The following is a 14,323-nucleotide window of genomic DNA, read 5'->3' on the forward strand; positions in this document are numbered from 1 at the left end:
AAATGCCAAATATATGGAAAGCTTTGCATCTTTAAGATATGTTATGTTAACTATATCGTGATAATAATACATACGCGTTACAAGTTTTTTTTATATCACAGCAGTTAGATGGTCCAAATAAAAATCAATTATATAAGGTAAGGTAAGAGAGGTTGGATGTGTTTCATTGAAAGAACTCTGAAGCCTCACCACATCATTGCAGTCTATGTCGTCAAGCCCAGTTATATTCTGTTACGTAATTAATTTATCACGGATGAGTCTCCTATTTATTGTGTTACGTAAATCATGTATTACGATTTCAAACGGGCGAAGACATAATTTTAATATGGTTGTTTATATGCAAAAACGGCTCGTTTGGGTTAAGAAAATATTTTACATAGAAGAGCGAACAACGTTTCAACCTTCTTCGGTCATCGTCAGGTTCACAAAGAAAGAGGTAACTGACCGGAAGCTGACCACATGTTTGAAAGGGGTTGTGTAACTGAGAGTCGGAATGTAGAGGGCGGTATTAGATGTTTGAATATATAATTTTATTTATTTTATTATATTAATATAAGTATAAAGGCGTTCCTTTATATTGGTTTATTTTGGGTTTAAGTTGTTGTATAAGTAAGGCTTCTTTAATTTTGCGTTTGTTTATGTTTGTTTCTTTATTTAGTATTTGAGTGTTTTCTATGGTTATGTTGTGTTTATTTGACTTGCAGTGTTCGAAAACGTGTGAAGGTGACTTTTTTATGTTCTTTGAATCTGGTTTCCATTTTTCTACTTGTTTCTCCAAAATAGAAGTCGTGGCAGTTATCACATTGTATTTTATAAATAATGTTGGTGTGGTGTTTGTCAATGTAGTTTTTACATAGTATAGACCTAGTTTTGTGCCTGGTTTTTGAATAAATTTGATATTAACTGGAATATTTTGTTACTAATTTTTGCCAAATGTTGGTTATTTGTTTGCTGATGTAAGGAATATATGGTATATAGCAGTATATGGTTTCGTGATTTTTTTGATTCGTGAAATATATTTACTTTAGTTGGTTGATTTTGCTTTCTGTCTAGGTGTGTGCGTATAATGTTTTCTACGGTTTGTGGAGGAAACTTATTGATGTTGATGAAGTATTGTTTTATTTTGTCTAATTCATCGTTAATTTTATCTGGTGAGCATAGTTTTATGGCTGTGTTTGTTTGGTTTCTTAGTATGTTGAGTTTTTGTTTTGTATCATGTGCTGAGTCCCAATGAATGTATAGTCCAGTATGGGTGATTTTTCGGTGGATTTCTGTTTTAAATTGTGTATCGGTTCTTGTAATTTTGAGGTTAAGAAGTGATATTTGATTGCTTTCTTCCTGTTCACATGTAAAGTTAATGTTACATATCAGCCAGCTCATTCATCAAAAACTCTTTCAAGTTTAATCTAAATCAACTTAATCATAAAGCCTTAATAGCCAGTTTCGATGTTATATCCCTCTTTACAGAAGTTCCAACCACTGAAGCCTGCAAGATAGCCTTAGAACTCTATATCCGAGACCCTAACCCAACTATAGAAATTCCCAGTAACCAGTTAGCAACCCTCATAGAATTCACCACGATAAAGACAAACTTCATGTTCAACAACCAATACTATATACAAACAAATGGCCTAAGCATGGGCAACCCAGTATCACCAGTTCTAGCCAATATTTTTATGACACAAGTTGAAACACAAGCAATTAACACAGCATTACATCCACCACTATACTGGTACAGATATGTAGATGACACGGTTGCGGGATTAACCTATGTTACGTTTAAACGAATTTTTAATTCAGTCGAGCCAATCAGATAACAGATGATTATTCTATCTGTAAACTCACACCTTTTTTATCTCCCATACTATCAATAAAATCAGATATATCAATACTTCACCTCCCTTAATTCTCCAGAAACTAAATAAAATGCTAAAAAATACTTATTTTGAAGTTAGGACTAAACATTGTTGTAACCACCACACACAAGACAATTTCAGCCTATGCTTAATATACAATAATTGCGAAAAACAAGGTTTGTTTAGGACAGAACATTGCATACCCCGAATTATGAAACGTTCTGCACATGTAGTAGTAGTAGACAGAAAAAGCAGGGCACGTTATCAACCTCAAATAACAGATTTGACAGAAATGAGTCATCCTACCCGTCTCAAAAACTTTTTGTGTTAAGTCATGAAAGTTCAAATGTCCCACCCCACAACGCAGTAGTTCTAATATAAGTTTGAAAGCTTATACTGCCGAAAACCTGGTTTTTATACCAGTGATTAGCGCATCATAGATAGCTCAGTGTGTAGTTTTGTGCTTAACTACAGAAACAAACTGACAAAAAAAGATATATTCGAACTTAAATTAATAAAAAATGCGGTTTTGAAACGTACGCCTAATATTATAATCATTTTTGATTAAACCTAGAGTCGTGTTTATTTTAAGTTGGCTAAACTCGATCATGATATTAGTTAAGCTTTTAAGTTTCATTTATTGAAGCTAAGTAAAAGTAATATTTAAAATGAGTTTGTGTGTCAGAAACTGATATTTTCTATTAAAATTGTTTGTTTTTCCATATTCCACTCAAACTGTCCATTTTACATTAAGAGTAAGTAGTTTGTAAAATTATAGCATTTTAGATCTCTGTTTTGACTCTCATAAATCACTACCAAAGATGGCTTTCGTTGATACCAGATATCATTAGTTGAAAGACAAAACTCTATCTATTTATCTATATATATATATATATACACATTAGTTTGTTGTAACTTAAAAACAAGCTGAATCAAAAATAAATTAAACAAAAGCGTTGTACTAATTGAAAAGATCCCAGTATTATAAAATGTGCCCTAGGTTTTGGAGGTGACAACGGAAGTAGGACCCGTATTGCGTGGAGTTACACCTCTATTAGTCTTAAACTCCATTTGACATCTCACATAAGAAATAAAAGTGTAGCAACAGATATAGAAATAGAAAGTAGGGTAGCAAGATGTGGGTGCTCAAGCCCACAACATTCCGCATCTACATCACCCTTTGCTGCTTGCAGACAGTTGTGGGAAAGAAACAGCTTTACTTCAAGAATATGTATATTTAAAGCTGGTCTTCTACAACTGTATAAATTGTGGTTTACGGACTTACAACGCAAAAATTTGAGGTTTGGTTGCCAGTAGTGAACACAGCAGATAGTCCATTCAAACACTTGGAAACTAAAGATGTATTCAGATTGAGCATTTAGAATTTCCAAGTCAATGTTTGAATATGGAAAAGGCTTTTTTCATTCCACTCTAAAAGCTATTAGTTTGTGATGGCATCGCACTACTTACCTAGCCCCATTGACAATGACATCAAAAGTTGATGGGAGGGAATGTCTGACAAAAGTATACGTTATTTTAAAGCTATTAAGGAAACTGGTGACAAGTGACAGTTACGTCATTTTGTTGTATACAAGTCAGTAGTAGGAAGAAAGTGGATACTTTGCAAAACGTTTTGACAACAGCCTGGTTTGTCAAACAATCCTGCCTGCCAGCTTTTGGTATCACTGTTACACAATTATAACATCTATTGAAAAGAAATGATAACCAATATTGTAGCGATCAGCAAGTATGTAAATGATCCCTTCTGTATACATAGTGTTTTTATTTGGTTGAGGAGCAATTTAACCATAAAATCTCACTCCGTTAACTGTTTTATAGTAATATACCCAAAATTTGAAATAATTATGGAAACGATGGTGTAAAAAAATGATCTCAAAAGCAAACAAAATGGGAATACCACATCTGTTCGTGTGGTTTGTGGTTCAACTATTTATTGTTTGACAATAGTACTATAGTTTCTTCTTCATAATTTACTTGTTGTTAATTGGTGGAAAAATGTTGAGATGTTACACCTAAAACATAATGTTAAATGTTCTTTACTTTTTAATATTAAACATGTATGCACATATTCATCAGAGGAAAATGAAAATAAAACTTGTTTCAAGAGATAATTTTAACAAATAGACAATATTGCACACTGTTCACGTCAATCATAAACTTTATAAATAAATAAACCAATACAAAAGAACGCCTTCATACCTATATTAATAAATATAATCAAACATCTAATCACGTCCTCTACATTCTTACACTCAGTTATACAACTGCCTTTAAACATGTGGTCAGCTATTGGCCAGTTACGTCTTTCTTTGTAAACCTGACGATGACCGAAAAAGGTCGAAACGTTGTTTGCTCCTCTACGTAGAATTTTCTCAATCCATACCAGCCATTTTTACATATATGTTTCATAGTTATAATTTATTTGATTACTAGAGAGAGCGACTAATAATGATAGTGTAATAATCTAAAAACATTATAGAATATGGCGAAGTGAAAGTACATTATAAGTGAGTAATCAATGTGATAATGAGTAATCAGTGAAATGAAATTTATTCAATATTAAAAATGAAGTTTAATGTGTCTATTAGTAAGAGCATTGTGCATGTTTATTTGAGAGTTAGGCATACTACCATAATCTTGGAATTTATATTAATACAGTATTTATGTACTTAGGCTGATAACTAAAAGTAGCTTGTGGAAAATATTATGGAAGAAATAAGTTGATTTGTTATTGCTAAATGATTTTGCATTATTTATATCAACTAGTCTAAAGGGGCCTATATAACAGTAGAACACTTTACAAGAAAACAAATTTTGTGTTTGTTTTCATAACCTTCGGTCGCTACAACAGAATTTATTGTATAGGATCTTAAAATGTCTGTATAATATTTAAATGAACTTTGTTAGCCATAAGTACAGACTGGTTTGAACAGAAGTTTACGATTTTTTATAAAATATAAATCACATATCAGAGAGTTCCAGAAAATAAATTATCCAACATATAGGTAAATAGTAGCCTATTATTTTAGACACTTAAAATATTTCTTGTGTATGTGTGGTTTAGACAAGTTTGTGTCTTACATCTCATAGTGTATATCATTAGGTCCAACCGATGTACTGTCAGACCAATGAAAAGCAAGCTTAAGTTCCATTAGCGTAAAGGGGTGATTATAATCATAGAGACAATCAGCACTAAAGGAAAAATATGATCGCTCTGCCCGAATCTTGATGTCTACGACGGTGGAGGATGAAGCAGAAGTGCTAGATACCCGGCAGAAACTTACGTCAAAAGTATCGGCGATCCTCTGGACATCAGCAACTTCTTGGCTATCAGAGAGCAAGATCGAAAAGAGGACAGAATTGTGCTGCTCACTGATCTTCCGAATCTTGTCTCTTATGACTTTAGAACTGTTGGTAGAATAGATGCTGGTTGTGAGCATAATCCAATAATGCTTCTGACTTCGACGTCTTTCCTGCCAAGCACGTGCACGGGCCTGTTGAAAAACAATATTGTTTGAAAGTGTGGGATACCTACGGAGGGTATTCCAGGTCCATTTTTGAGCCTTCTATGCCATTTGGCAGGCAGGGTTCAAAAACTTGTCAAGGATTGGGAACAGACTGAGCAGCTCTCTGAACATTACAACCAGTCACTGCTGCCACGCAGTCGTTTAACGGAGCTATTCAAACGACGGTACCATTAAATTTCCGAAAAAAGCAGTAAAAGAAAGCCAGTTGGTCTGGTATAACTTCCACCGAGATACATGGTCGGGTAGGCATCTACCACGGCCAGTCACCTCCAAAATGATAAGAAAATTATTGGTTCTCAGTGGATCACTGTGAACCTTCCAAGAAACGTTAGAGAAAAGTGAAGGGGACCAGATAGATAGATCAATAGTAGTAAAAGACTGACTAGGTGCATGAATATAAGTATAAGAACCAGAAATGAAGAGACAAACGTGTGATCCAAACGGTTCTGACACAGAACGACCTCTTCCATTAATATTAGCACCACTCCAGAGGGAATTATATTTATTTAAAAACTTCAGGATTAAAAAGGTAATTGGAAACTTTTCAATGAGAACATTAAGGTTTGATTGATCATAAATCTTTCCAGGAGAAAGGTAGAAAGAAAAAACAATAGTGGCATGACCCAAGGAAACACGGATGGTGATGGCCTTAAAGGGTGAATCGAGTGGCAAAACAGAGCGGGTACGTGCAAGTCCACTAATAGTGCTACCTCTCCATGCACTAATCCATTACGCAACTTGTCATTCTGGTATAAAGAAAACTGCCGAAATGTGATGGTATAGACAGGTTTCAGAAACGTTTCTTATAAGAGAAGACGCACAGGATAATGAGAATCAATAAAAGCTTTAATGTAATCCACATCAGAATGTAAAACTCGACAGTATCACTCTATTAATTTGGTCATTTTTATTTAGGCGGAGGAGATCTGGATGGAGAACCGTTCGGGTTATGATTGTTTGTTTGTTTTTAATTTTGCGCAAAGCTACACTAGAGCTATCTGCGCTAGTCGTCCCTAATTTAGCAGTGTAAGGCTAAAGAAAAGGCAGCTAGTCATCACCACCCACTGTCAACTCTTGAGCTACTATTTTACTAACGAATAGTGGGATTGATCGTAACATTATAATGCCCTCACAGCTAAAAGGGCGAGCATGTTTAGTGTGATGGAGATTCGAATCCGCGACCCTCGGATTACGAGTCCAGTGCTTTAATCACCTGGCCATGCAGGGCCGAGATTTATAACCACTTCGTTTCTTCTTTTTGAGAAGAAGGTCTTTTGACGTCTTTGGATTCTGCTGTGGATCGAGTGAGCAGTCAGTAGATGTAGATTCTAGCGAGAACAAGAATCGCTTTACATCTCAAGGCCAAATAAGATTGTTTATGTTTTTGAATTTCGCGCAAAGCTACTCGAAGGCTATCTGCGCTAGCCGTCCCTAATTTAGCAGTGTAAAACTAGAGGGAAGGCAGCTAGTCATCACCACCTACCGCCAACTCTTGGGTTATACTCTTTTACCAACGAATAGTGGGATTAATCGTCACATTATAACGCCCCCACGGCTGGGAGGACGAGCATGTTTGGTGCGACCGGGATTCGAACCCCCGACCCTCGAATTACGAGTTGAACGCCTTAACACACTTGGCCATGCCGGGCCAGCCAAATAAGATAAGCCCGACCATGAGCCAGAAGCCAGAGCCGCAGTAAGTGGACCCAAGCAGTCACTGGGTAAGTGGACCCAAGCAGTCACTGGGTAAGTGGACCCAGTCACTGGGTAAGTGGACCCAAGCAGTCACTGGGTAAGTGGACCCAAGCAGTCACTGGGTAAGTGGACCCAAGCAGTCACTGGGTAAGTGGACCCAAGCAGTCACTGGACAGAATTGTGGGAACAGAGACAAGAGTAGATGTGGACTTATCAACGCACTTATCCAAAGGGGGCAAACAACTCTGCACATGGTTTGAAAACGACTATGTTGGAGGCACGAAAAGATCTGTCTGCACTCCCAATGAACCAGTGGAATAAAGTGCAGCAGCATATGTCCGAGATGGAGGTGCCAACAATAACTTTCGAGCCTCAGGGTAAGAAATTTTGTAAACCGTTTTAAAATGCTGTACCTCTTTCTCCTGCACCCACCTAGGCCAAGTACTAAAGTAAGAGTGGTGAAAGCCACTACAATTAACACAGAGAAGGCTCATTTCACTCTCATACGCAACATGGTATTTGCCACTGCAATGAGAGCATGTTAGAGAACCACGACAGGACGTCATCGAGAAACCAAACTACTGACCTTAGAAACATATGAAAGGGTTGGGAATATATGGCCACATCTTATAGCTCACATAACCTGCTTTCACTGCGGTAAATAAACATGGTGACGTAAACGTAAAAATTGGTAGGCAGCATAATTCCATCCTTGCGAGTAGAGTTATGCCTCACCTCAGAAACTCCTTGGGTAGAGAAACTAGCAAGGATCTCTGACTCGGGGATATTCTTGAAATCCATCTCAACAATATCTCTTTGTGACAAATTCAAAGTAGCATGGAGAGTAATCTCAATAAATATATCCCTAATGGCCTTCAAATGCAAGAGAAGTTTTGGGGTGGATATACCATCAAGATGTTCTCAGAACTTAACTTTTTCACTGACTTAAGAGAGTCAGCAAGGCCTCTAGTCCCTTCTGAATAAAAAAGGGAAACATTTGCCCTAAACATTTGTCTGACAAAAGATATAGTATAAGAGAATCAGGTACAGGCGTAGAAGGTGAAGTGTGCTGTTCAGTCTTCAAGATGTAGTCGTTTACCAATTAATTGTTTTTATTACTTTATTTTTATTTGGGGAGATCAATAATGAAAGAAGAAAGATTCAGTACCCACTGACCCCATCCACCTTGGAGCCCTATGAGGGGGCTACTACAATGCCAAACAATAACACTGCAGCAGCGCCAGGGTTTCGTGAACACTATACCCAAATACCAACATCAGACAATATCCATAACATCCGTTGAGAACGTCTAACACTGGTACTCCGTTGACCCTAGCTTATCAGAATCAGTCAATTGGCTTGTCTACACAAATTCAAGGCCAAAGTGGTGTGTTGGGTTTGGGCTCCTCAACTAAAAGGATCCTTCACAGCAAGCACATGGGTGGATGTTTAGATTCCAAAGGAGGTAAACTAACGGTACAGAACCTTATGTGGGAGGTCCCCTCATCACGTACAGGAATCAACCTCGAGGGACTGTGTTACATATTTTTAATTTAGCCATGTTGTTTTCACTAACACAGTATTTTTTACAATTTAACTGCAGTATCACTTTCTTTTCTTTGGTAATTTAGTTCCTTCCAGAAACATTTATGAAGCAACTTCAGCTCCAAGACAGCTTGTTAAAAATCTTTAAAAAATAAAATTGTTTCTCTCAAAGAAATATCATTCATCAAATAATTTATAAAAAAACTTTGAGATTTACGATTCTAAATAATAGGATTATGAACCCCATCCTTCAGAATAATATGGATGATGTTATGGTAGATAATTTTACTTTTGGCTATTTTCAACATTTGTTAACTTCCACCTAAAGCATCAGTGTTACTGTATCCATGCACTTGTTGCTGAAAATTAAGATAAAGAATATTTTATTGATCAAATTACTTTTTGAAAGAATGTAGATAATGTAAAAGTGACGAAGAGCTAGTAATCTAAAAAGATTTCAACAGTCTGATTGTAGTGATATCTTGCTTCAACTAGATGTGACATTATTTTTCTAACCATGTTGTTCTCAAAAGGTAATAGCATAATAATAAATAAGTTTTCAATACTTTTAAACATCATGATAAAATCAAAATAATGTTCACAAATCACGCTAAAATTAGTATTAAAAATCACATATAACAAAGATAAATATATGTTTGCCTGATAACTCTATGTAAAATATTTTATTATATTTCTTGTTCCAGGGCAGAAAGTGTTATTTCCCAATTGCTTATGCCTAAAGTAAATGGAAATATCATATTTTTCTCTCAAACTTTGCTTTTATGACCTGAGTGATGAAATTTTCAAATTTACCCATTTTCCAGAACATTCCAGATAGATTCAGTGCTGAGTAGCTGTTAAAGAATTTTTTCGAACTTACAAGAAATTTCAAGAACTTTCTAGAACGTTATCGTACTTACGAGAATTTTCTAGAACTTTCCATAGTAATATATAAACAAAGGCTCACCACTCACCACTTCAGTTTAGTTCTAGCTGTCTAAGTGAGCACATAGACTTATCTCATTTTATCAAATATGGCATCAAGAAGCTGCAAGCATTCTGCTATGTAAGTGGCCAATTTATCAAGAAAAAAAGAGCGAAAAAGTACTCTATGACAGATCTGCTAAAATGTGTGAATCCTACAAGGCATGTTTCGGCATGCCTGTTTGGAATGAAGATAAACTCTGGGCACCTCGTTTTACCTGTGAGCACTGCAAAAAAAACTCTAGAAGGTAAGACAGACAATTTTTCCTCGCTTGAATAGTAAGATTTTATATTATACAAAGTTTAGATCTTTTCAGATTTAAATATCTTTTAATTAATTCTTTTAATTTCCAATAGTATAGAAAAATATCATATATAAAATATTTTGCATTAACCTGTTACACATTAGCTTTACCAAGTTTCCCTGTTATCTTCGTCTTTGGGACAACAGAGACACCGCAGCGTACTACAACAAGAAACACTAGCCACAACGGACCAAGTTCTCTATGGGGGGAGGCACAATATCAAGTGTGAGCCACTAGTGGACCTCCAGAAGGTATTGTTCCCACCATTGCATATAAATTTGGGTCTTATGAAACAATTTGTCACAGCTCTTGATAAGGAGTCTGGAGCCTTCAAGTATCTTTGAGACTTCTTCCCTAAGTTGTATGGGGCAAAGATCAAAGCTAGCGTCTATATTGAACCACAAATAAAAAAGATCCTGGAGTGCACAGAATTCCCCAAGAAGCTCAATCGGAAGGAAAAAACAACTTCGGGCAGCTTTGTCGCAGTGGTTCGGGGCTTATTGGGTAATTACAAGGCCGAAAATTATGTGGAATTGGTTGAGGCTCTGGTGAAGAACTACAGCAAATGGGTTGCAGGATGTCCCCGAAAGTCCATATCCTTGACGCTTATCTTGATTGGTTTAAGGAGAACATTGGAGCATACTCAGAGGGGTAAGGCGAGCGCTTCCGCCAAGATATACTGGACTTTGAACGCCGCTACCAAGGAGCGTTTTACGAAAACATGATGGGAGACTATATTTGGGGGCTGATACGTGAAAGTAATTTACATTACAGTCGCAGATCTTGAAAAACTACTCACTTCTAAACATTTTTGTATAACTTTAGTAGAAATACGTGTAAATCTTGATTCATATGTTGTTTTATTCAGACGTTATGTAAATGAAAATGTGCAAATTTGTCTGGTTTTACATATAAAATAGGTTCATTTCTAAATTTCATTATTTAGGTCACAAAAGCAAGGATTGAAGGGAATAACGGCCATTTTCTGTACTTTTACATCATAAACAATTGAGAAATAACACATACTACCCAGGAACAAAATTTGTGTTACATTGTGTAATATACTCTTCATAGTCGAAAACGACAAGCAAGAAACAATGCTAAATTAATAGTTCAAAAAACTTCAAAGGTCCATGTTAGATATATGCGTATAATAAGTTTACTTTAAGCAGCATTTCTGTAGTGACAGCATTATCTCTATCAAATATTTTATTTCCCTAAGCATTTTTTTTGTTATTAAGTACAAAGCTGCATAAAGCTGTGATCACTGTGGGTATTTTAGCCTGACTCTTAGCATTATAGGTCCTCAGACTTAACACAGATCTACAAGAAACCCCTCAAAAGCTTTATGGATATTTATTGACTGTAATTTCAAGCATTTTAGAAATGAAAAATAAACATCAGAATAACAATGGATAATTATTTTTTTATTTTCTTAAATATTACTATATTCTACTCTACTTTCATTTTGCGCTTTTAAACCTATGTCACTTTTGTAAATTTAATGGCTAAGTTTACTGTTCCCTAACAAAACAAATCTTCATACAATAATGATATGTTTTCACGTATTATAGCATTACAGGATGGACTTGTGTGCCAGTATATTTTTGTTTCATAATAAACTTATAATTTGAATTTTTTTATGTATTTTAAATAAATGTTTTATTTTGAATTTCAGTGTGTGTGTGTTTTTTAGCAAATCCACATCGGACTATCTGCTGAGTCCACCGAGGGAAATCGAACCACTGATTTTAGTGTTATAAATCCGTAGACATACCTCTGTACCAGCGTGGTGCATTGAATTTAAATACCAGACCTCCACTGGCACCAGTTCCAGGTCCAAAACCTAATATTCTACAACTTTTATCCTTCAGGATCTTGGTATTTATCACATCAGGTATAAGAATGGCCTATTCTTCATATGTAAATTTATTTGCAAACTAGAAAACATAAGAACATTAGAAGCTCTTATAAAAAAAGATGGAATATGATTTTTGTCAAAACATGAAACTTCATTTTTGTCAAAATATAATGAATGTCATCTCTGATGCATAAGTAAGAAATAAAAAAGTTACAAGATGGTTGAATCTCCAAACACTTAAACACTTCAGTTAGATGAATATTAGTTGCAACTGACTATATCCAAGGTAGAATTGACCAGGATTTAAACCAGTAATTCGCATCACTCTGCAAATGTGCTAATTAGCTAAGTTGTTGAATCTTAAACTTCTCATTTCACATAATATTCTTTTGTACGGACAGGACTTGACAAGAGTTGAGATCTGTGTCACGTACCTTACAAAGTTCAGAATTTGTTTAATGACATTTTGTTTAAAAAATGACTTTCAGGAAGTGATTTATGGAATTTGTAATTTAGCTGAATTAGACATCTTCTTATAATGTAACTTAGCATATTTCGTATTCTCCCAAATTTGAATGTTCACTTCTTCGGTGATTCTTTTCATCAAGGGATAATGTCTCATCCTTAGAAAACTTTCTACAAACATGTTTAATACTTACTACCATAAAAACACATTTTTATTTCAAGTTATCAACTCTGTTACAGAATAATAATAATATAAGGGAAAAACAACACTTATCTAATTTTCAGGACAAAATCTGACAAAAACAGCCATAAAGCTGATAAGGAACTGGTTTCCTTATGAAGTGAATAATGGCAAACTATTTTCCTACGACAGACATGGTTACCAAAAAAATAGATTGATTATGTCACAGCACAATACTGGTAACCCTCATGTCTATTTTATGAGTAACCTTTTCATAATCCTTTGCATGTTCATCATAAATATTTCATGTCTCCTCTGACGGTCTCTGTTTTTTTCAGTTGCTTCATACAGCCATACAATCTCTGAATCCATACAATGATAAGAATGTTAACTATTATATTCATGTTCATACTTGGCAGTGTTGGTATCTCCATGCTGACACCCTGTACAATGTTTATCACACTAACAGCAACCTTCTTTATTACTATGGTAACATTCATGGCTATCCATTTCTTTCTGACACTCACTGTTGCTAGATTTTTCTGCTGATTGGCTGCTGATTCCTTAAGGAATTACTGTTTTAAACAATGTAGTGGCTTTATTTGATTAATACAAATAAAAAATGCACGTTATAAATCTAAATTCCTGTGATAAATAGTGGTCGCCTAAAATACTGGACAGAGATGCCATCTAAATGTTGTAAAAATTTAACCTTGTTTTAATAATGTTTTTCTGAAAAATCCACCAACACTCTTTGAATTGCTGTGTAAACACCATAAATCAACTTGTGAGAGTGACTCTTCCTTTTTATACATCTTTAATATCACAAAAAAACTTTGTTCCTCCGTTCATTTGGATTTACAATTGATATCTGAACATAAATATGTATATATACACTACATGGCCAAAAGTATGTGGACACCTCTTCTAATTAGTGCGTTCGGCTATTTCAGCCACACGCATTGCTAACAGGTGCATAAAATCAAGCATACAGCTATGTAATCTCCATAGACAAACATTGGCAGTAGAATGGGTCGTACTGAAGAGCTCAGTGACTTTTAACGTGGCACTGTCATAGGATGCCATCTTTCCAACAAGTCAGTTCATCAAATTTCTGCCCTGATAGAGCTGCCCCGGTAGATTGTAAGTGCTGATATTGTGAAGTGGAAATGTCTAGGAGCAACAACAGCTCAGCCACGAAGCGGTAGGCCACACATGCTCACAGAACGGGACCGCCGAGTACTGAAGCGTGTGACGCGTAAAATTCGTTTGTTCACAGTTGCAACACTCATTACCGAGTTCCAAACTGCCTCTAAAAGCAACGTCAGTACAAAAACTGTTCGTCGGGAGTTTCTTGAAATGGGTCTCCATGGCCGAGCAGCCGCACACAAGCCTGAGATCACCACGCGCAATGCCATGTTCTAAAGCACACCGCCACTGGACTCTGGAGCAGTGGAAACGCGTTCTCTGGAGTGATGAATCACGCCTCACTACCTGGCAGGCTGACGGACGAACTTGGGTTTGGCAGATGCCAGGAGAATGCTACCTGCCTGAATGCATAGTGCTAACTGTAAAGTTTTGTAAAGGAAGAATAATGGTCTGGGGCTGTTCTTCATGGTTTGGGCTAGGATCCTTAGTTCCAGTGAAAAGAAATCTTAATGCTACAACATACAGTAACATTCTAGAGGATCGTGTGCTTCCAACTTGTGGCAACAGTTTGGGGAAGGCCCTTTTTTGTTTTAGCATGACAATACCCCCGTGCACAAAGCGAGGTGTATAAAGATATGGTTTGCTGAGGTTGGAGTGGAAGAACTTGACTGGCCTGCACAAAACTCTTATCTCAATCCCAACGGACACCTTTGGGATAAATTGGAACACCGACT

The 14,323-nt window shown here is 36.0% G+C and overlaps 1 pseudogene across 1 annotated transcript in view; it reads left to right on the plus strand.

Moving 5' to 3' along the window:
- Positions 1-7,367: 7,367 nt before the first annotated feature.
- The window catches only part of LOC143231368 (elongation factor G, mitochondrial-like), a 49,278-nt pseudogene continuing 42,322 nt past the window's right edge, over positions 7,368-14,323 (plus strand). The window contains exons 1-2 of the transcript XR_013016886.1: positions 7,368-7,476; positions 8,436-8,575. The product of XR_013016886.1 is annotated as an elongation factor G, mitochondrial-like (transcript). The remainder of the gene's footprint in view (positions 7,477-8,435; positions 8,576-14,323) is intronic.

Source organism: Tachypleus tridentatus, chromosome 11, assembly GCF_004210375.1.
Source record: "Tachypleus tridentatus isolate NWPU-2018 chromosome 11, ASM421037v1, whole genome shotgun sequence".
NCBI classification, from domain to species: Eukaryota; Metazoa; Arthropoda; class Merostomata; order Xiphosura; family Limulidae; genus Tachypleus; species Tachypleus tridentatus.